Below are 22,316 nucleotides of genomic sequence, written 5' to 3' on the forward strand. Positions count from 1 at the left end.
ATATATATATATGAATGTAGGGCCCGCACACATATCATAACCAATTAAAATTGGGTCAAAATAATATAAGCCTGAAACAAACTATCGTAAAAAAAGTTTTCCATGGAAAAAAAAATTAGTCACAAAAAATTTCTAAAATTTGCATTTGGCGAAGACTTCTGATATATTATATATGTCAATTAAAACATTTCTTTTGCTTTATATTGAGATAAAACGATAGCGTTAAAACTATGAAAAGGACCAGTGCAATAATTTATTAAGGCCGCTATGTCCAAATTCAGGTATTTTTTATAAATTTAGGAGATAGAATTGAAAAAAGAGCTCGGAAACTTGCTTTTTTTTCTGAAAAACAGTTTCTCTCAAAAAGACGACGGACTGAGGATTAAGCTCCGAACAAAAAAATATTAATCTCACATTGAAATTTAACAATTCGAAGAATAAATTTCTTATATAAATACTCCAAGCGTATTTTTAAAAAATATTTTTTACATCCTTATCAGACGTTAGGTATCCTTATAAGAAGTTTTCCGAGGTTATATTCCCTATTATACACGTTATTTTCCCTTTAATATTTTCCTTATTATACGCGTTAAAAACTTGTAGTTGAAATTCAATAGTAATCTTATAAAAATTATTAAAGTTAAATGCTGCAAGGTAGTTTCAAAAACTAAATTTCATAGAAGTAATTCGACAAAAATTTATTTAATGAAGCTGCTTCTTCAAAACACCTTTAACTACAACGAAACACCTTTTACTACAAGAAGAAAGAATAACTGTGCTACTTAATAGAAAGAATAATAAATATTTTTAATTTTTGTACAGGAAGGAAAAAAACGCCAATTGGAATTCATGTTGTGCTTGTAGAAATTTTCCAAAGTTTACTTTCAAATTTTTATTTTCTACCGAGCAATGTACAAAATACGTCGTTTTTCAGAAAGAATGCTAAATATTTGTTTATTGTTGTATTTTTTGTTTGATATTTGTTTTATTTTAATTTTTCTTCATTTATTTACTGAAAATATTGGTGTAGAAATTAGGATACTTTTAAATCTTGAACTATATAGAAATCGTGAACCCGTACGAGAGTAAAAAAAAAATGGGCAAATATCCTAAATTCAATGAAAAAAATAAAGAGTAAAAATAAAAGATAAAAATAAAACATAAAAATTATCTTCTCACAGTTAGGAAATAAATATTTACGCTGGTTGAAAAATGATCTCTGAACAGCTTTATCTTAAGGAGTAGGTAGATATATATATATATATATAAAAAGGGGGAGGGGGAAACGTTAGAATAATTCAACAGCGTGAGAAACAGCATTATTTTTAGATTATAATCACAGAATATGCGTAATTTCTTTTTATCTGCAATGAATAAGCCAGAGTTTTGTAATAAATGAAGCTGAAATAGGAGATAAGGCTGAAAATTCTAATTTATATTTGTTAAATAGTTCTGGTGAAATAAAAGGAACAAGTTTATGTTTTTAAAAAAAATTAATTCTAGAAAAAAAAGTTGCCAACATAGTAATATTGGGAATGAAAATTATTAAATAATAAAGAGTTCGCAAAGTCAAAAATGAAGCACGAATGAAACGACGAAATACATATATTCAGCAGATTAATTTGACCTAAAACTTGGATTTCACGTCTATAATTATTGAAATAAATAAAAATATTTAAAGATTTTCTTTTTCTTTTGAGGAGACTCCACCCTCTACTCGCTCCACTCACCAACCCTAGTATTGTTTATTTTTTTTCCTAAAGGTCAGCAAAGAACATTTTAATTTCAAACTAAACGATTATATTAGCCTTATATAACAACATTTTGTTATATATGTCAATCGTGAAGAAATACGCAACTCAACAGATTTGAAAAATAATTATTTGTACACATTATGTGACTCAATAAGAAATAAATAAGTAATGAATAAGAAGTAATTTTACTTGATGACGAAAATTATAACAACTCAAATAGAACATGGAACAAGGAAAATGGAACATTGTTATAATTTGATATCTAAAATAAACTTGTCGTCACTAAAATTATCCCCATCGTATATTTAGCGGTAATTTTGATGGTACCTATTCTTTTTAATAAATAAAATTAAAAAAAATACGAAGTCACCATTTATACAATTATTTTCTCAAAAAACTGTGTTTCTTTTTTCTATTTTTTAATTTAAGTATTATAAATGAAATAAGGCATATCAAACACCTTTTTGGGTAGCATATTATTCTACTGTATTCGATTTTACATTTATTTCACATTTTTAATAAATCTATTCATATACAATAGGAATTCTTTTTAACAGCGACAAATAAGCTAAAAATTGAAAATTTAGATACTGTCTTGTTTGGTTTGGTTCTTAACGTCACACTAGAGCTACACTAATGAGCTTTAGGCGATTGTCTGGGATACCTCCTTCTTGATCATCAGAAGTAAATACTGATGAGTACGCAAACTACACTTTCGTAATTTAAATCAGGTATATCATATTAATAATTATCAGCCTCTGCACGACGCATTCTTCGCTCCAAACGATGCGCATGCTTTCTTGGGTCTGAAATTGAGGAAGACATTCATGTGTCTAATCAAACAGACACAGCCTTTATCCCAGGGAATCAAGCTTTGCCCCAAGCATGGTTTGGTTGAACGAAGAAGAACCTTATCACACAGATCGGGCGCCCGCAAACGATTTTCAATACCGCTAATTATACAACTGGAAAAAAAAAAATTCTTCCATTTTAAAATATAGTGTAAGTACCAATTAAAATATAAGTGAAAAAATACAATGTTTCACAAATCTAAAAAAATGGCACGTTCTAAAACAAAAAGTTTATATAAAACTGGAATATAAATTAATTAAAAAATTTAATTATGACTAGAAAATAATGAAATGATCCTAAAAATCACCTAATTAAACAATCGCTTTCTCAAAAATTTACGTAATTCCTTTCCGCTTTGATGTATACAACCTAACCTAACAATCAAAATGAATAAAACAAGGTTTCACAAACCTAAAGAAATGTATAACGTAAAAAAAAAGGATAATATTTTAATGTAAGAAAAATTTATCAAAATACAAAAGTTTTAAATTAGAAATGAGAAAACGTAACGAGAAACGAGAAAAGTAATTTTGTAAGCCTTCTAAGTATGAACACAATTGCTTTCTCAAACAATTTTTTTATCTTTCTTTCTCCCTCTCTTTTAAGAATATTTAATAACTAAAATATCGAATAATATGGTAGAGAACTGTTAAATGTTGAAAAAATGCACATTACTTCAAACAAAAATTTTTATAATTTCTTAATCTAAAATGAATAAACAAGATTTCATGGAATTTAGCAAACTAACTGCTCAGTAATTAAACTGGAACAAAATGGTTAATAAAAGCAAAAAACATTAATTTCCGAAATCTGTATGCATCTTGAATGAATAAACATTTATTCAACTGGCTGTGACACATTGTCAATGCGTACGCAAGAAAATTAATAAGCAGACTACTTCCTTTTCAACAATCTATTAACCATAATATAACTTGCCCTAAATTAAAAAAGGGGAAAAAAACACCTGAATTCGAATGCTGTATTGACGTCAACCTGCAACATACTGTATTTGATTAAAACAAAAAAGAAAGAAAGAAAAAGGCAAACGATAAATTGCGTGTAAAATCCACCAGCTTTGTTTTGTTTGCTTTTTTTATCGCCTTTGAATAGTCAGAATTTTGCAATCGTTTTCTAAATATCCGCTTTACCTTTGTTTAGGGAGATTTGGCATTAAAATTTTTTAGCAGGAATAAGACTATGTTAAATTACCGTTTATGATAAATTTTTGGAAAAAATAATCCAGTTTTCTTCATTTAAATTAATACATTTCTGCGAATTATTATTTGTCACCATTGACAAATTGAACAGGTTATAAAGATTTCAAAATGCACAGTGCGGGGAAAGAAACGGATAACCCTGAATAACTTTGGATCTAATGATCGGATCTTCACGTTCTAGGACTCTATCTGAACGGCTCAAGGGGGTGACCTCAAATATGTTAATCAATAGGTGCAGGCGACATTTTAGGTTACGAGATCAGATATAAAATTTTCTATTTCTGAATAAGCGTGCTCTTTTTTACCATGGAATCGGATATCTGATCCCCAAAGTATAGGGATTAGCAGCAATCTGGAAATTGCGGTTCAAATAGTTTGGTCTGGAGAGCACTCCAAAGTTTGGACCCCTTAATGTTAATTTTACTTTTTGCGTACTTTGCTATATCGCGAAAACATTTTAAGCTAAACAAAGAACACTTAGTTAATAGAATATATAATTATTATGATTTCATGTAAGAACATTTTGTTTATTGTTGTAATGAGAAGAACGATTACCCGCATTTTATATATANTTTTAATTTAAAGACAATTTCCAGAGAAGTAATTTTACTCGTTACCAAAATTTATATCAATGTTTTTATCCCTCTTTTATATATTTTTTTAAAAATTCAATATAAATATTAAGATTTCAATTTGGTATTATCTTTGTGCCAAATAGTTTTATTAATGTCAAATAGCACACGGGCAAACATAAATTTGAATAATTACGAGAAGAAATTTGAAAGAAACGTCCGCTCTGTCCAAAGTTTGAGCATTTACTACCTGGTTAGATGGCGCTGCAATTGCTTGGCGCTGTAGTTGCTACAGCTTTAAGATTATACATAAAAAAGGCTTTTTCTACGTGCCAAATTTTAACTCCATGGTTGCACTTCAGCGAGATGCAGATCGACTCACATGATATTTTTTTTATTACAAGTTAATCAGTTAATGGTTCTCTAAATGCATGTAGAATGTTAAATTTTTTTTATTCCGTTATTTATAGTTTTTTAAACTAACAATCAGAATTTAAAGCGAAAAAAAATCATTTCAATGACTTTCAAACAAATTAAAATTATGAAATAAAATTCTAAGTTCATAAATGAAAATGGCTTTTTAAGCATGTAAAATTTTAACTTAGCATCTATGCATTTCTGTGGCCTGCTCGATCTTCCTCCCACATGTGCTTCTTACTGCAAGTTTAACAGTTAATGATATTTGAACTGATAATTTAAAGAAGAAAAAATTTGCTGTTGTAGTTGTAGTTAATTTACATCGCACTAGAGTTGCACGATGTGCTATTGGCGACGATCTGGGAAACACCCCTGAGGATGATCCGAAGACATGTCATCACAATTTTGATCCTCTGCAGAGAGGATGGCACCCCCGCTTCGGTAGCCCGACTTCCTGCACCCAAAGTCGAACACTTTACGATATAACAGTTTAACGAGGACCAATACCGCACACCCTCGGTCCTTACGCAGACTGCTCCAAGTGGTCACCCACCCGCACACTGACCGTAGCCAGTGATGCTTGACTTTGGTGATCGGTTGGGAAACGTGTCTAAATGATCAGTTCACTGCAGGAAATCCTGGGGGCAAGGTGAGGGGGAAAACTTTGAAAGTTTAAGTATGGAGCTCTATTTCTTATAGCAAATTTGGATTCTCTGGGAAAAAGTGACCCTATTTGAGTTGTCAGTTCATACATTTTGCATCGTACTCCTTGTACATTTTTCTACAACCCTTCATAATTTCAAGTTTCTTCGCAGCACGAAATGTAACGTCAATTTATGTATAAAAAAAAAAGAATAAAAAATAAAAAGTGAGAAGAAATTTTGAAAAAAAAAAGACTTAAAACTGTAATAACTTTCGAACAAATTATAATTTCATAATTAATTGGTCTGTCATAAAGAAAAAACTCGCGTTAAATTCACGAATAAAAATGACCTTACGATCGTCAAATGTTTACTCCATAATTGCATTTCTGTGGGCGGCAGAGAGCTGACGGTGGGGTATATTTTACTGCAAGTTTAACAAATAATCTCTAACTAACTATCGAATGTTAGGTTTTCCATTCCAACATACTTCCTGTACATTTTTCTACACACCATCGCAGTTAAGTTTCTAAGTTTTAAGTTTTTGCTGCTCAAAACAACTTGTAACAAACTTGATATTCAAAATAGAGGCGTCGGCAGCGGTTCTTGCAATTTTTATATAAAGAGAGGTAATATATCATATTAAATGCAAAAGTTATAATTGTTTTTTGTCTCTGAAGTGTACAAGAACTGTATCTTTAGCAGTTACTGCCATAAGGAAGACTAACTTTTAAAATTGGCGTCAAGGAAGTAATGCGATTGGTTGTATTAATCAGGAATTATAGTTTACAATTCGAATTAATACGATACGAATAGCCAAATCACACATACAATATATGTTAGTGGTTTAAAAAAGATTGGGCCCCTTGCATTCATACTCAACATGTACTTATAGCTCTCTCAAATGAAATCAAAATGGTTGAAAGAATTCTAAATATGATTTGAATTCGTAGCACTTATTTTCAATTTTCTTTATTAAGGCTGCAAATATGAAACATGCATATACAAGTTCTATACAGCAATCTATGATACATCGACAGAATACTGACGACTGCCTTATAATACTGAAGTGCCGCATAAAATTTTAATTTTCTACGGGACGCCACAAATTTGGAAGATTTGGGAAACCTTGCCACAATCCAATGCAACAGAAATTTTATCCAAGCATAAAGTTTTTTTCCCCTTAAAATAAGTTCTTAAGGACTTTTTGTAATTTTAGTTTCTTTAATAAATAATTTACTTTTAAAAGATAATTTTTCTTAATTGTTTATCTTCATGAAGTACATTGTGTTCATTTTATTATATTTATATCTATTTTTTCGTTTCCTTTTCAGTAACTGTCGATATTAATCGATATTTAATCAATATTAACAAATGATTTTTTCCGATTCAACTTTTGCTGATTTTAAGAAACTACAGCTTCTGAAGGCGACAAAGGTATAGCCGAGTAACATTAAATATAGTAATGTAATAAGATTAAAAAAAAATTTATTACAAAGAAAATTAATAAGTTTGTAAATGAAAATGGAGAAGAAATCGAATATTAAAATAAAGAAGTAAAACAGATAGAACAGAATAGAAAAAGCTATGTTAAAAAATAAAATATCAAGAAAATTAATTAATTAATCAATAATATAGAGAAAGATATAGAATACAAAAATGAAGAAATAGAATCAACAGAATAGAATGAAAAAAATTATGTCAAAAGTTTTTCTTTAAAAATCTTGGAATGTATTGTAGAAAATTTTTGCTAAATAAAGCTTTTTCTTTCTTCTTTGCTCCTATAGAAAATGTACATTTATGTTCAACACTAAAGAAAGGTGTAATTAAAGTTGAGCAAATAAGTCGTTTTTTGCAATTAAGAATATTAGTTTTGCTAAAATTAATTATCACTATCAGAAATTATCACTCAATCATTCAGTAATAATAAAAATGTAATACTAATAAATACAAAATAATATTTCAGTTTTAACTACTTGTGAAATTTTAAATTTACTCCTCATCAATTATACTTTAAAAATAAAATCAGTGTTTCAATATTAGCAACCTTTTAAAAAATCTTGAAATTAACTCTTAATTGTTGAAGAAACTCGTTTATTAAAAAATATTGATAGTTAAACAAACAACACTTTTAAAAACTTCAAACAGTAATTAAAATTTGAATTTAATGCAGATGTCAGTTTGAAAAGTTAGATTAAGTTTTTTTTACGTGTTTTTCTTCATCATTTTTCCTAGTAATTTTTTTTTTCGTAACACTAAATTTTAATTTAAAGACAATTTCCATTAAAAAAAGCCATTTAATTAGTTAGTGCGCATAATTTATCTTTAACTAAGCCTGTTAAGCTGAAAGAAGTAAATTTGATTAGTTTTGTAAAAAAGGTAAAAGAGAAATAACAAAATTAAAAAAAAATTTAAAAAAAGCAGGCTTGTTATACTTATTTTCAAGGAATCAACTAACAAAGATAAATTCGTTTTATAAATTTTCCCCCCCTCAAAAACTTTTGAAACTATAGCAAAATTATTTTATGAGTCTCTCATGCGCAGAAATTTATGCTAAGATTTTAAATAATCTTCTGTAAATTTTTCTTGGTAATGATAAACTCAGTCATGCCATTTATTTAAATTAAAACTTAAAAGTAATCGTAAAAATCGGTGTCAAGAAGGTTAAAAAAGCATTTTTAAATTAAATTTATACATCATTTTCATTTTTATATCCATTGATAAGATTAGGGATATATTGGATTAAATTATGGTCTCTTGTGGTTCACTGTACCTTAAGTAAACTATAAGCAATGATAAAATAAGGATTTCCTGACTGGGTTTTGAGAAACCTGAAGAATCCCCAAAAGTATTTCATAGATTTCGCAAAAACATTAAATATTTTTTTAAGTAAATCCTAGTTAATAGTTTTTTGTTCAGAATTTTAACAAATCTATTTATTAATTTAAGTAGAATATGTTTATGCATGTTTGAAAATAATTTAATTTTTAAGTTTCGTGAATTCTCACTAATAAAAAAATCAACTTCCAGCCAGATTTCCACGCGCTTTTCTTATTTTCGAAATACAAATAAAATTTAAAGACTTATGAATTTATCTTTATCCAGTTAAAAACATGAAACTTCACAAAGTTGACGAATTTCTCTCACAAAAGCATCATTTTTATGCGTAATGTTTTTAACGTAAAGCAGCAGTTAAGAGCAACAAATAATAATAATTTAATCAAAAATTGAATTTTAAAAAAGTGGAAAACAATCGTTTTTGGTATTTTCCTTTCAGTTTTGAGAATAACTTCTTGCAATGACAAATATCAATTTTTTGTTATTTACTTTTTTTCCATCCCATACGAAGAAAGGGCTTTCAGTTAATATTAAATCGCATGTTTTTATGCTAATAAACTTTGTATGTTGCATACACTTAATGTTAATAAACATATAAAAACTTTCTAACTAACAGTACCGTCATTCGTGGCTACTTTGTGCAGCGGGGGCTACTTTGTGCAAATTCGAATTTGGCATTTTTCAAGTGCTGCTATTCAGTATTATGTTTATTTCACGTTAAAAATGTGTGGAATTTGAAGATAGAAGTCTCTTCTATTACTACAAACATTTTTTCGAATTTTAAAACAATCTCAGAGTGTGTTTCGTTCATCCAATGTCAACAACTTTCCGAGGACGTCGGATGTCGAAAAGTGTGCGTGGAAACTTTAGCTGTGAAATGCAAAGACGTTGATAAAACAATTGTCGTAAGTGCAAAATTTTTTATTTATATATTAATAAACAATTATATCATGTTAGCGTTAAAAAAATTTGAAAATTAATAACAAATAAACGGAAAATGAAAAAAAATGCACTTTGGGGCTACTTTGTGCAAAGTTTCATTCGTTTTTTTTTTCGACAGAAAAATGGTCAGACGTTATAAAAAAATACCTGGAACGAGAAACTACCGTGATTACACTTTAGAAAAGCTGCAACAATGTTTGCAAGCAGTTGCTGGTGGTATGTCGATTGCAGAAGCTTCTCGGAAGTACAAAATCCACAGAAATACTATCTCTAATAAAATTCACAAGAAACACGTGAAACTTCCTGGTAAACTATTATTTTTCTTCTACAAAGATTTTTCTAATGAATTAATCAAACGATTTAACACATAAAAATATATTTTATAGGACATCAGGTGATTTTGACAGAAACTGAAGAGCAAGTTCTGTCATGTTCATTCAAGGATGTTATGTTCAAATTTAACAATATTATAAATGTTAATGAATATGTAATAATTATTATTTTTAAAATTTCATCCATTTCAATGTTTAAAAATGTATATGGTTTCCTTTTGTTTAAACTCAAATGTTTTGAAATAAACATTCTTTTTAAGAAAAAATTCTTCAAAAAAAATGGTTTTTTAACGCTGAAAATTATTTTCAAACTAATATCTTTACATATCTTGATGTTTTTGTCTTTAAAAATGTCAACAATTAACTTTTTTAACAATTTTATATCAATATTTTACTAAAAACATGATTATTAAACTGAATTCCTATCGCTGCACAAAGTAGCCCCATTTGGGGGCTACTTTGTGCAAGGTATGTTTTGACTTATTATTCGTAAATATTACATACAAATAATGCCAATATTGATCAAATTCACTCGTCTGAGTCCAGTTATGAATATAATATCGATAAATTTTTAAGAAGTTTGAATTAATATAGTTTTTTTACATGTCAAAGTTCAAAAACTGCGAAATCCTACACAAAGTAGCCCCGAATGACGGTATCCAATTTTTCTTCAAATAATATCTACAGAAGCATTTTTTTTTCTTTCCTTCTTTTCTTTTGTTTTAGAAAAGTTTCATTTTAGAGGCTGTAATAAAAATACATAAAATTGAGCATTTCAAATTAGTAATAGTATCTTTAATAGTGACATTAATTCCTTAATAGTAATGAAGGATATTTACTAATTTCATGTTCTTCTTCTTTCGTTTTTTCATCTTTTTTTCTTTTATTCTCATTTATTTATCTTATTATTTCATTTAAAAAACCAGAGTTATTCCAGGGATTGGTGAGCGATATCGAGAGGAGGTCTATTAGCATCATCACTCATGGAAAGAATAAGATATTGGCAAACTTAATTTTTCCACAAATTATTTTAGGTTTGTTCACATCAATTGTGAGCAGACGAATAACACACATGAGTAAAATAAATTGAAAGTGTGTTTTAAATTACTGTCATCATGATCACAGACAATATAATTTTTATGCACTATAAAGACGGCTGCATCAATCTTTCCTTTATAATTTTTACGAGACAATTATTCTTATATAAGCGGGTATTTTAATGCCAGAAACACCTGTCCGAACAACAAATTATTCTCAGATTTCAGCAGTTCTTATAACTGTGCATGCGGGCTGTTACTAGCAGACAGATAAAACTAATAAATTCCATTATTTAGCACAATAGAATCCATTGCTGTAACGGTAAAATTTTTATACATTAAATCTCTTGAAAATAATAATAATATTTTTGATCGTTCTATGATGGTGATGCATGACTTATAAATACGTTACTTTTTAAGGCTTTTGTCATTTTAAATTTCATTCAGTGTATTTAAACCTGTCAAACACACACACTATAATTTTGGGGATTCTTAAAGTATCACAATCAAACTCCCAAGCGAATTTGAAATACTTCTTCCTTTAACATATTTACAAGTTTTCAAACTGATCACCTTTCAACTTAATGCAAAGTTGTGTTTACTGCCTAAACTAAACATACCAAGGCTAAACTAAACATAGCATAACCAAACGACTTGCTGTGGGCCGTACCTCACCTACTAATATCTTATTCCATTTTTGGCGAACTAATTTTTTCAGTTATGCCAAAGTCTTATGAGATTTAGCATAATCTATTGTTTCTAAGACCAATCGAAAAAATCCATTTCAATCAAATCTGTCGAAACCTTTCCTCTTGATTTCTTATCATTTTTTTTTCTCGTAAGAAATCAACAGAAAGAAGCTGCAAGAAAATCAAGAGAATGAACCTTGTACTATTCTTGAGGGCCTTCAGCTCTATGCATTAGAGCAGAATTCAATCGAAAGATTCATTGATTTCCTTAAGAACTTTAGCTGCCAAAGAAGCATTATTTATCCCAGAATAAGTTTGCGATAAAAATGTTTGGTTTAAAATTTTGTCCAGGTTAATTCTTTCCGCTTTATATTACGATGATTAAAATCTATCAACATATACGTTCTACCAAATTCTCCGTCTGATATTATAACTAAAGTCTTATCTCTTAACATGATCTCTTCAGATCCAAAATCAATCCTTATTATAGGATAAACTATAGCTTTGTCCTATTCTAGAGGGCTTTTAGCTTTGAGCATTAGAGCAGAATCCTCTTGGAAGTTTCATCATTTTTATCAAGAACTTTTGTCACCAATGAAGCATAACATATTCCAAAATGAGTTTGCGATAAAAATGTTTGGTTTAAAACTTTGTCCAAATTACTCCTTGCCATTCTGTATTAGGATAATTAAAATGCACCTAAATATACTAATTGTCCAATTCTAGGTCTGATATCATAATTGAAGCCTTGTGATAGTGTATTAATATATCTTAAGATCAAAAATCAATATTTTTAATGCATAAAAAATAAGTTAATTTATTTAATTGTATAATACAGTGGTTCCCAACCTTTTGTGGACCATCGCCCCCCTCTTGGGTTTGGCTGACACATATCGCCCCTCTCTCTTTTTGCTCAAAAAACCATTCATTGTTGCTTGTGAGCAACCAAACACTGAATATATGCAATGTTATTTGATTTTAATTTAAATTGTGATGCAAATAAGGAGGCACATTTATCCTGTCATTTTTATTAATTGAAAAAAAATTGTGCATCTTTTTTTTCAAAAAGAAATTATATTTAAAACGGAATAGTCAAAACAAAAGTAAATTTTTTTTAAATTCATATTTTAATGTAATCAAGAAAAAGTTAGAACGTTAACAACTAAAATTTGAGGAAAAAAAATGAAGAGGGAGAAAGTACATTTTTACCACTTCAATGACTGCCCTGTGCTTGGTGTATTTCAAGTTAAAGCTTGAATGTCAGGTTTTATGCTCGTCAGATTTAAACGCGGGTCTCCTTTGAAGCAAATGTCCAACCTATCTCTTTGCTTTGTGAGCAGCTGGAAGACAGAACTAAATCCTCTCTCCACTAAATATGTTGACGGGAACGAGATGAGAAGCGGCTCAGTTTGTTTCCACAATTGTGGATAAGTGTCCATAAGCTTTACCCAAGCTAACTCGTAACCGTATTTTTTAAAGACGACTTTAGCCTCACAGTCATATTTCAATTCTAAAATCTTAGTCTACAAAGAGGAAGTGAGCTTATCCACAACTTCAAAAGAGAAAGGATCGCAAATCCAATCCGGAATTTCTAATTTCATCAAATCTTTAAATCTTGATTCCATAACTGATCAAGGTGATCAGTAAAAATTAAGATTTTATTTTCGAGAATCTCGATATCTGCCATTGAACACTTTTTAAGAGTTGGAAATTGCATTAGCTCTTTGCGACCAATGTTTGACTTGTAGATATCAAACTTGGCGATGAATGAAGATATGATTCCCTTAGCCTTGATAATGTTCATTTTATTTCCTTGAAGTTTACGTTGATTTCCTTCATTTTTTCAAAAATATCCGTGAGGTACGCAGTTTCCAACTTGCGTTGCTTCAAACTCTCACTTAAAACAGGATCAGTGGTGTCGAGAAACTCAGTAACCGAATCCAGCAATTCGAAGAAACGGCTCAGTTTCCTTTTGAAAGCCATCTCACGGCTGTATGTAGGAGCAGAAATTCGAAATCTTCATCATTTTCATGGCAAAATTCTCGGAACAAACGGTTATTAGGAGAATTAGCTTTTATTTTATTGATGCCAGAAATAAAAAAAATTTCGCAGCCAAAAGTTGACGATGAATGACATAATAGTGAGATAACTTCCGGTACTTCTTTTTTAAGGTGACCAGAATCTGACAACCAGACTTGGTTGGAGCACCATCTGTTGCACAAGCACTTACATTTGTGAGGGGAATTTCTTTTACCTCAAAATAATCTTCGACCAATTTAAAAATCGACGATCCTTTTGTATCTGTGTTCAAAGTTCTTGTAAACAACATTTCCTCGCTAATCTCCTTACCATACCTGCCAACTTTTAATCCTTTCCATTATCATTTTTCCCAGTGGTATTAAAATGGAATTAAAATTTCAATTTTAAGCAAACGAATACGTTGTATTTGAGAAACCTTAAGTTGACAACCATGATAGTAACGCATATTAATATATGTGCTTAATTTTTGTAAGAATAGTGGTGATTAAAATCATTTAAAAATTAAGTTTATAAAAGAAAAAATAGTATATATTTACTATCACTTTAAATATAAAAATAAAATCTTCCGGAAAATCCGGAAGAGTTGGCAGGTATGCCTTACTCTCATTTATGAATCTCACGTAAGCTAAAACAGCTTTGTTATCTATCACAGTTGATTCATCAATCTGCAACGCAAATTTACCTTCTTTCAGAAATTTGATGAGTTTTGATTCAACGTCGGCGGCAATCTCATCAATACGCCTGGAAAGAGTATTATTGCTCAGAGGAGCATAGTGACTTATCAGATTTCCGCCTGCGATACCAAAACGTATGACGAAAACGATCCTGCACTTGAATTTTTTTTAATTTTTAACTATCATAGTTCTTTGNATTTTTAACTATCATAATTCTTTGTGTACACCAGAACCATAGGTTTCATATATATATTTTCAATCTCAAATAGCTTTTATTATTAATATTATTAGCAATTTTTATCTTTTGAATACTCGTCGCCCCCTGATCGCCCCCCTAAGGATTATCGCCCCCTTGAGAAGCTCTATCGCCCCCAGGTTGGGAACCACTGGTATAATACATATTTACATGCATATTTTAAAAATATATGTATAATGCATATTTTAAAAATAGATAATACAGTCAAACCCGGCTATAGTGAACCTTCAAGGGACCGAAATTTTGGTTCACTATAACCGGGAGTTCACTATATCCGTTACGCCGGCAATTTAACTAATGGTTCCCAAACTCCTCCCTTTTATTAAACATTATTCAAATAAATGACTGAGAAATATTATGTAGAAGCAAAAAATGTGTTATTTTTCATTACTGTTATTTTACATCATGTTTCATTCGTCTTGCGTGCAAAAAAAAATAGTAATTTTTAGCTGATGAGCAATCCTCATCATCAGATATGGAAACACTTCCTGACTCTCAGATAATTTTTCCTGAGTTTTTGTTATTCCGCTTTTTAAACCTGTCTAACCTGCCATTCGAGCACATAAAAGTAGTCTCATAATATCGTTTAGCAAATTCATCGACATTTGTGCAGATACTGGAAGATTGCGGCTTCTTCGATTGGTGAACCACTTCAGTAATGCTGCTTCAACAGCCTTGTGATCTGCTTTTCTCAACTTTTTTCTGCCATCTAAATTTTTTTCATGAGCAGAAATAATTAATTGCCTATTTTTCCATATGTTACAAACTGCAGATTCGGATAGTTTATATTCCCTGCAAATATCAACTTGATTACATTAATTTTCAATTTTTCTGATTATGCACATTTTATCATCCATGTAGAACGTTTTACGTTAACTGGGCATCATAGTTAAATTTGAGAACTTGTTTGCAAACATTTTTTAACAGAACTGAGAGCAAAAAGGAGTTGAAATGAGGGCCTTATCAACACATATTAGTGTCCGACCCTTTGACCACCAATAATGAATAATTACTCATTCCCTCCCTCTGACAGAAAACGCATATTGATCCCACTGACACCTTACAGGTGGATCATCTACCTGAGTTGGAAACATCTGCTTGGTCTGTTTAGGGATTAGAAAGTGATATAAAAGAAGCAAACAAGAAAAAATGATTATCGCTATATTACCAGGGGTCTGTCCAGACATTTTGTGAAAGGTCCGTTTTTCGTGAAATTTTGAAAAAGTTACTCACATTCTTTCAAGCAGGGTCCGCTTTATGAATTTGTGCAAATAGGGTCCGTTATTGCAAAAAAAAAAGACTTTTTCAAGGAGTTTTTAAATTGTAAAGACGTACAAGATTATGCTCAACACTGTAAAATTATAATTAAAAAAATTAAATTTTAAAAAATAAACAACAATTGCTGCTTCTAAATTAGAGATGCAGCATACAAATATTTAGTATTTAGCCTATACTGCTGAACGCATAATATTCATTTCGGACGAATAATGGAAGAATCGTCTGCCGAAGACAAAACTTCATTCGTTTTCTGCCCAGTAAAGGGTTTATTCGATTAACAAAATAATAATGAAGATAAACAAATTTTTGAAGGGTCCGATTGAAAGAAAAGTCATTTTGTGAAAGGTCCGTTTTTAAGTTAAAATATTTTGTGAAGGGTCCGTTTTTAAGTTAAAATATTTTGCGAAGGGTCCGTTTTTATGAAAAGATATTTTGTGAAGGGTCCGTTAACGGACCCAAATTTCTTCTAAACAGACCCCCGATTACCCTCTATAGATGATTTTAAACACTGGTATATGTATTTATTTTAAGGTAGAAATTTCAAAATTATTCCAAAAACAATCAGTTGAGGACAGAAAAAAGTTCATTATATCCAACTTCCTCACTTTTTTGGCACGGGACCGAACATTTCGTTCACTATTTCCGGGAGTTCACTATAAACCGTGTTCACTATAGCGGGGTTTGACTGTATAATCTTATAATGCATATTTTAAATGCATTGGATGGATAATAAAGCATATTTTAAAAATAGATCAATTTATTTACCAGGTGGCCGAGTGGTTAGCCCGCCTGACTGCGGAGCCGATGCTTGCGGGTTCGAATCCCGCTCAGGGAGTGGATGTTTCTCTGTGTGCTGTTCTCTATTGTGTGATGTGTGGGAATATGGCCCACCTTATGAACGGGTATTTGTGGCAGTGGGGTGTGGGTAACGTTGCTCGCCTCCGTGACTTTGATTCACAGGTGCTCACTTTGTGTGATAATGTGATAAATGAGCAACGCTTCCGGCATCTTCTATGGCGAAGAACGAAAGTTCAATGCCTGCCGTTATTGAAGGAAGAGAACTTAATTTTGGGGGTACAATAAATACAATTATAATTTTTTTTGGGGGGGGGAGGGCGTTGATAAAACATCTTTCAAATTAGAAACTATATCTTTTTAACTATTATCAAATTTAACGCTAGTTTTTCCTGTAATTTTCTATAGCTGTGACTTCAGTTAAGCTTATGATAAAGAAGGGTGGTATTTAGTTTAAAAAAATAATAAAATAAAATAAAAGGAAGAGGAAGAAGAACAGCTTCTCTGTTCGTTTGTGCCACACGGATTCATATTTTGACTAATCATTAAAATTTATTATGTTTAATCAATTTTCGTAATTCATTTAATCCATTTTTGATCACACTAGATAAGCGTTAGTAATACTAGATATAAGTCCAGATATAACACACTAGATAATACTAGATGGATCACACTAGATAAGCGTTAGTAATACTAGATATAAGTCCAGGTATAACACACTAGATAATACTAGATGGATCACACTAGATAAGCGTTAGAATCTTCAGAATACAGGAGAAAATGTTTTAATCGAATCAAGGGTAAGGTTTGGGAATTTTCAATTTTAGGAAAAGAAAATGTTTTGCTCATGACGGGTTTGGATCACGCATTCTTTTCGAAGGACTAACAGTAACCAGTGAAATAACAATAATAATGTCTGAAAGAATGAGGCCAGCGTCATTCACAAGAAGATCTCATCTGAAAGTAGAAATTTCCAACAGTTTATTTCTTTTTTTTTTTTCGAAATAATTCCAAACAAAATAAAGAAATATTTTATCAAAAGCAAACTGATTATTTTAGAGTGAGTGGCAAACTCTCCAGGCTTTCATCCCATTGACAAACAATAGACATCTGCTAACAAAGTTTTTTACAGTAATCTTTCTTTAGTTAGACTAATACAGTGAATTTTCGGTAATTATTTTTATAAAAATTACGGTGTAGCTGATTTTAGTTCCGTAACATATTTGTCATATTTATCAGATTTTGTTCCGTTAAAAATGGACCGGCTATAAGCAATCCGGATAGTTTTGTACCGGCACCCTAAGTGTCGGTACTCTTACCATAATTTGATCCAGAATTTTTTACGGTATAAAGATAAGTTAAAGCTTAGTACTTAAAGGTGTTTTAAAGTCATTTAAAATTTAATCCCCCAAACAAATGTTATTTAAAGATTAACTCTTGTTGTAAATACTATACTTGCTAAGGTATATTAACTTAATTGAAGGGGAACATGCAAAAATTGCAGATGTTACATTAGCTTGAAAAAAAAATAATTCGCCAGTTTTTCCTAATGCTAAAACAGACAAATGTTCTTATATAAACGTTAGCCACACCACACAAATAATTGCCCTAAAATCTTTGTCTATTCCTTAAACATTAGCAAAATTTTAAAAAAAAACATAAATTAATTCAATTGAAAGCAAATTAATTCACTCTTTCCATAAGAATTTAGGGGGAAATTTTTTTTACTGTTTTGATTTATTTTGTAAATTTTAAAAAAAAAATTATAAATATTTTTATGGCAGTATTTTGCTGAATTAAAAATCCAAGTAAATATGATGTAAAAGTTTTGTTTAATTTATTGGCTCATAGAATATGAAAAAAATATATAATAATTTATGAAATTATCTAAGTTTCAGAGGCTTGGACTAAATTAAATAGGCAAATTTAGAAATCGATATTTAGTTATTAAGATAATATTAAGGACTAAGAACATGTTATCCAATGATAGTTATTCTTTTTTTTATGTTATAGAAAGATTTGTTCAGAAAACCAACTTCAGTTTTAAAAATTTCATCAAATATACAAAAAGAAATGCATAAAAGTTAGTGTTAAATGACAATGAGATATTTTAAATTTTTTGACCATTCCCTTAATTACATTCAGCAAAGTTTATTTTTAAAAAAAATGTTGATTGTTGTTGTTTTCACCGCATTGTTGATTGTTGCTGTTTTCTCCATCTTGTTCAGAAAACTCACTTCGGTTTTAAAAAAATCACAAAATATACTAAAAAAATTTTTAAAATTTAGTGTAAAATGACAATGAGATATTTTACATTTTTTTACCACTCCCTTTATTATAATCTAGCAAAGTTTTTTTTAACAAAAAATGCTGATTCTTGTTGTTTTCTCCACCTTGTTCAGAAAACCCACTTCAGTTTAAAAATATTCATAAAATATTCTGAAAAACAAATTTAAAATTTAATGTAAAATGACAATGAGATATTTTAAATTTTTGACCATTCCCTGACTGTGAAAAATTTTGGATCAAATTATGGAAAGGTATACCGACACTCAGAGTGCCGGTAAAGAATCTGATATACCGTAATTTTTACAGTAATAACTACCGTAAAATCACTCAATCAATCGAATTAAATAAATATTATTGTAATATTTTAAAGTAAAAATGGATTTTACGGATGATGCATCCGAAGGACCGGCACTTTATATCGTAATTTGATCCGGAAATTTTTGCAGTGTAGAAATGATTTGCAGAGTATTGTAAGATACCACAGGTTAGTGAGAGCTTCTGATGAAACAACAAAGTTAACTAAATTTAGCTAAATGCTTCTCTTAATAGTTGCACATAATTTGGAATTTCTTTTTATGAAAACTAATACGTTACTGTTTTTCAACTGCTACAATAGTTAAAAATTAATAATACATAATTGTTATAAATAACTGCGTAATATAGTATCAATCAAACAGTAAAATTGGCGTCGATAGCTTCAAAATAGATTATATACAATTAAAATAACTGCTTACAGCTTTGTAACTAACCAAAAAAAAAAAAAAAAGAACGAAAGAAAAGTTTACTAAAAACAAATTCCTAATCAAAATACAAATCAGTACAAACAAAATCATAGATCATAGACCATATTACAAAACCTGTTAGGAATTTTTTAGCATTGTCATGAAATAATAAATTTCTGAGAATTTGAAAGGTTTTTAAGCAATTATTGTCAAAGTTCTTACTACGATATTGACGTATAAAAATTGAAATTAAAAAAAAAACACTTGTCTAAAGTGAGCATGAAATATGCCACACGAAATGAAAATATGTTTTGAAATGCAATCAAATAAAGATTTTTGTTTTTAATAAAATAATAGTTTACAATTACAATAGCAGTTACAATAACAATTACGATGACAATTTACAATAACAATTAATTTGCACCTAAACAATTAATTTAATTTTAAAGTGATATTTATTGTCAAACGACAGTTACATTTTTGCACGTTACATTTCCCCTCTTGACTGAAACTCCAAACCAATTAAGACTAATGAGCTTTTTCCCTTCATATAAAAGAATTTATAGCAGTGAAATACCATTTTATTAAAAATCATCTGTCATAAAACGAAATCAAGTGTACATATTAGCATAAAAATATCTTCTTTTTTTAAACAAAAAAAGCTTCTACGCAAATTATCATTACAAAGAACTGTTAATGGCGCAATTCTCTATGGCGACATGTTCCTTTCAGAATCGCTGGTCTCGCCAAAAACCCAATATACTTTTGGAAGGTTAGCTATGCTTGGCAATTTAGCGCCCCCCTATTTCACAAACTGATTTTGTTCTTTTTTCTCCATTTTTCTGAACAAAAGAGAAAGTATATGTATGGAACTGACGTTCGAAACACCTGTTGTCTGCTTCCTTTACGGGGGCAATTGTAATGCAGTCTACAGTATTAGCTTCTTTTTTTTTTCTTCCTAATTTTGCAATGGAATGCTATAAGTTTCTTTTCTAATTTAAATACGCGTTTCTATATTCTAAACAATCATTTAAGTATGACGTCTTAAAATGATTGCACTTTTTTTTAAGGCTGGAAATTATTCGCGTTAGTTGAATACGCATTTATAATTATTTTTACAACTATTCTGTTCTAATTCCCTCTTGTAATTTAAGAAAAATTTCTATTTTTTTTTTTTTCTAATTTAAAAAAAAAAAAAAGGAAAATAGTTTCCTTCTTTAATTTGTTTTTAACAATTATTTAATTCTGAACTACCATTTAAATCTTAAGTCAAACTAATAATGATTTTGCTTTTTTATAGAATGAAATAGTTGAATCTGTACTTTATTTTCATATTTCTTTTTCTTTTTTTTTGCAGTTATGTTTTTTAAATTTATTGATTCATTTGGGCTAAATTTTTTCTCTCATTTTTAATTAGAAAATAATTAATTAATTTTTAATAAGTTTGCCTTTAAATTTACTCAGTTCTTAAGGAATAGTTCAAGTAAAGTATTCAAAAACGATAAATCGTTTTTACAACTGGGAACTACTTACATGATTGAATATAATTCTACCATTATCTTTAAAGCCATTTTTTTTTCAAACGCATTCCTCTTGCTCAAAAAAAATATTTTTTCTCTTTTTATTTCAGTTAAAAACTAATTAAACCAATTCCTTTCTTTGGTTTGTTTTTAACATTTCTGAACCATCATTTTATTCTAACTTAATAATAACGATTCGACTTTTTAAGGAGGGAAAATATTTGTATCAGTTGGGATTATATTTTTAATATAATTAATATTTTTAATTTATATTTTTAATCATTTTTACAGTCATTCTGTTTAATTTCCTTCATGTAGCTGAAGAAAAGTTGCACTTTTAATTTTTTTTCCAATTAAAACTAATTAAAAAATATTTTTTAATTATAACATCCTAATACAGGGTTAACTTTTTACGGCGGGAAAATATTTGTGTTGATTGGAATATTTTCAATCATATTATTTTTACAGCCATTCTGCTTAAATTCATTCATGTAGTTCAAGAAAAAAGTGCATTTTTTATTTCTTTCCAATTAGAAGTAACTAAAGTAATTATATTCTTTAGTTTAATTTCAACATTTCTAAAACATTTATTAACTATAACATCCTAATAACGATTAAACTTTTTACGGCTGGAAAATATTTGTATAGGTTATAATCATATTTTGAGCAATTTTGGCAGCCATTCTGTTCAAATTCATTCTTATCCTTGTAGTTCCAGAAAAAGTGCAGTTTTTATTTCTTCCCAATTAAAAAATAACTAAAATAATTCTATTCTTTGGTTTGTTTTCAACATTTCTAAAACATTAATTAATTATATTCTGAATAATTTTTATAGCCAGTCTGTTCAAAGTCAAACTGAAAATAAGTAAAATTATTTTCTATCCTCTGTCTGTTTTTACTAATTTTCCATTCTGAACAAACATTTAGATATAACATCTTAATTACGACTCGGCGTCTTACGTCTGAAAAATATTTGCTGCTTTTGAAATTATTTTTACAGTCATTTTGTTCAAGTTTATTCATGTAATTCAAAAAAATTTATCTTTTATTCCTTTTAAATACAAAAACAAACAAAATACTGTTTTATCATTGGTTTGTTTTCAGCAATTATTGAATTCAAAACATTAATTTAAGTATAATATCCTAATAACGAATAGACTTTTTACAGCTGGAAAAGACAGCTGATTGAATAGAATTGGCTAAATTCCGTAATTATTTTTACAGTTATTCTGCTTTATTTATTTCTTACTAGCCGCCTAAGGCGGCCAGCTGTCCGCCACGCTGAAGGTTTTCACAAATAAAGTTTTTTAAAACATGGCAGGAAATCTGAAGATTAGTGGACAATTAAAGTGTTCCTGTCCAGCAATTTTGTCTTCATATCCAGTTCTGCTGCAGATGTGTTATAGCTCTTGAGGATGTTTGAAATTATATAGCTACAACGCTTAAGAAAA

The 22,316-nt window shown here is 29.4% G+C and overlaps 1 long non-coding RNA gene across 1 annotated transcript in view; it reads right to left on the minus strand.

The window, feature by feature from the left end:
* LOC139425222 (uncharacterized) overlaps positions 1–16,779 on the minus strand; it is a 35,279-nt gene extending 18,500 nt beyond the window's left edge. The window contains exon 1 of the long non-coding RNA XR_011636498.1: positions 16,305–16,779. This is a non-coding gene — a long non-coding RNA (uncharacterized lncRNA). The remainder of the gene's footprint in view (positions 1–16,304) is intronic.
* Between the last annotated feature and the right edge of the window lie 5,537 nt (positions 16,780–22,316).

The sequence above is a fragment of the Parasteatoda tepidariorum genome, chromosome 3 (genome assembly GCF_043381705.1).
Source record: "Parasteatoda tepidariorum isolate YZ-2023 chromosome 3, CAS_Ptep_4.0, whole genome shotgun sequence".
NCBI classification, from domain to species: domain Eukaryota; kingdom Metazoa; phylum Arthropoda; class Arachnida; order Araneae; family Theridiidae; genus Parasteatoda; species Parasteatoda tepidariorum.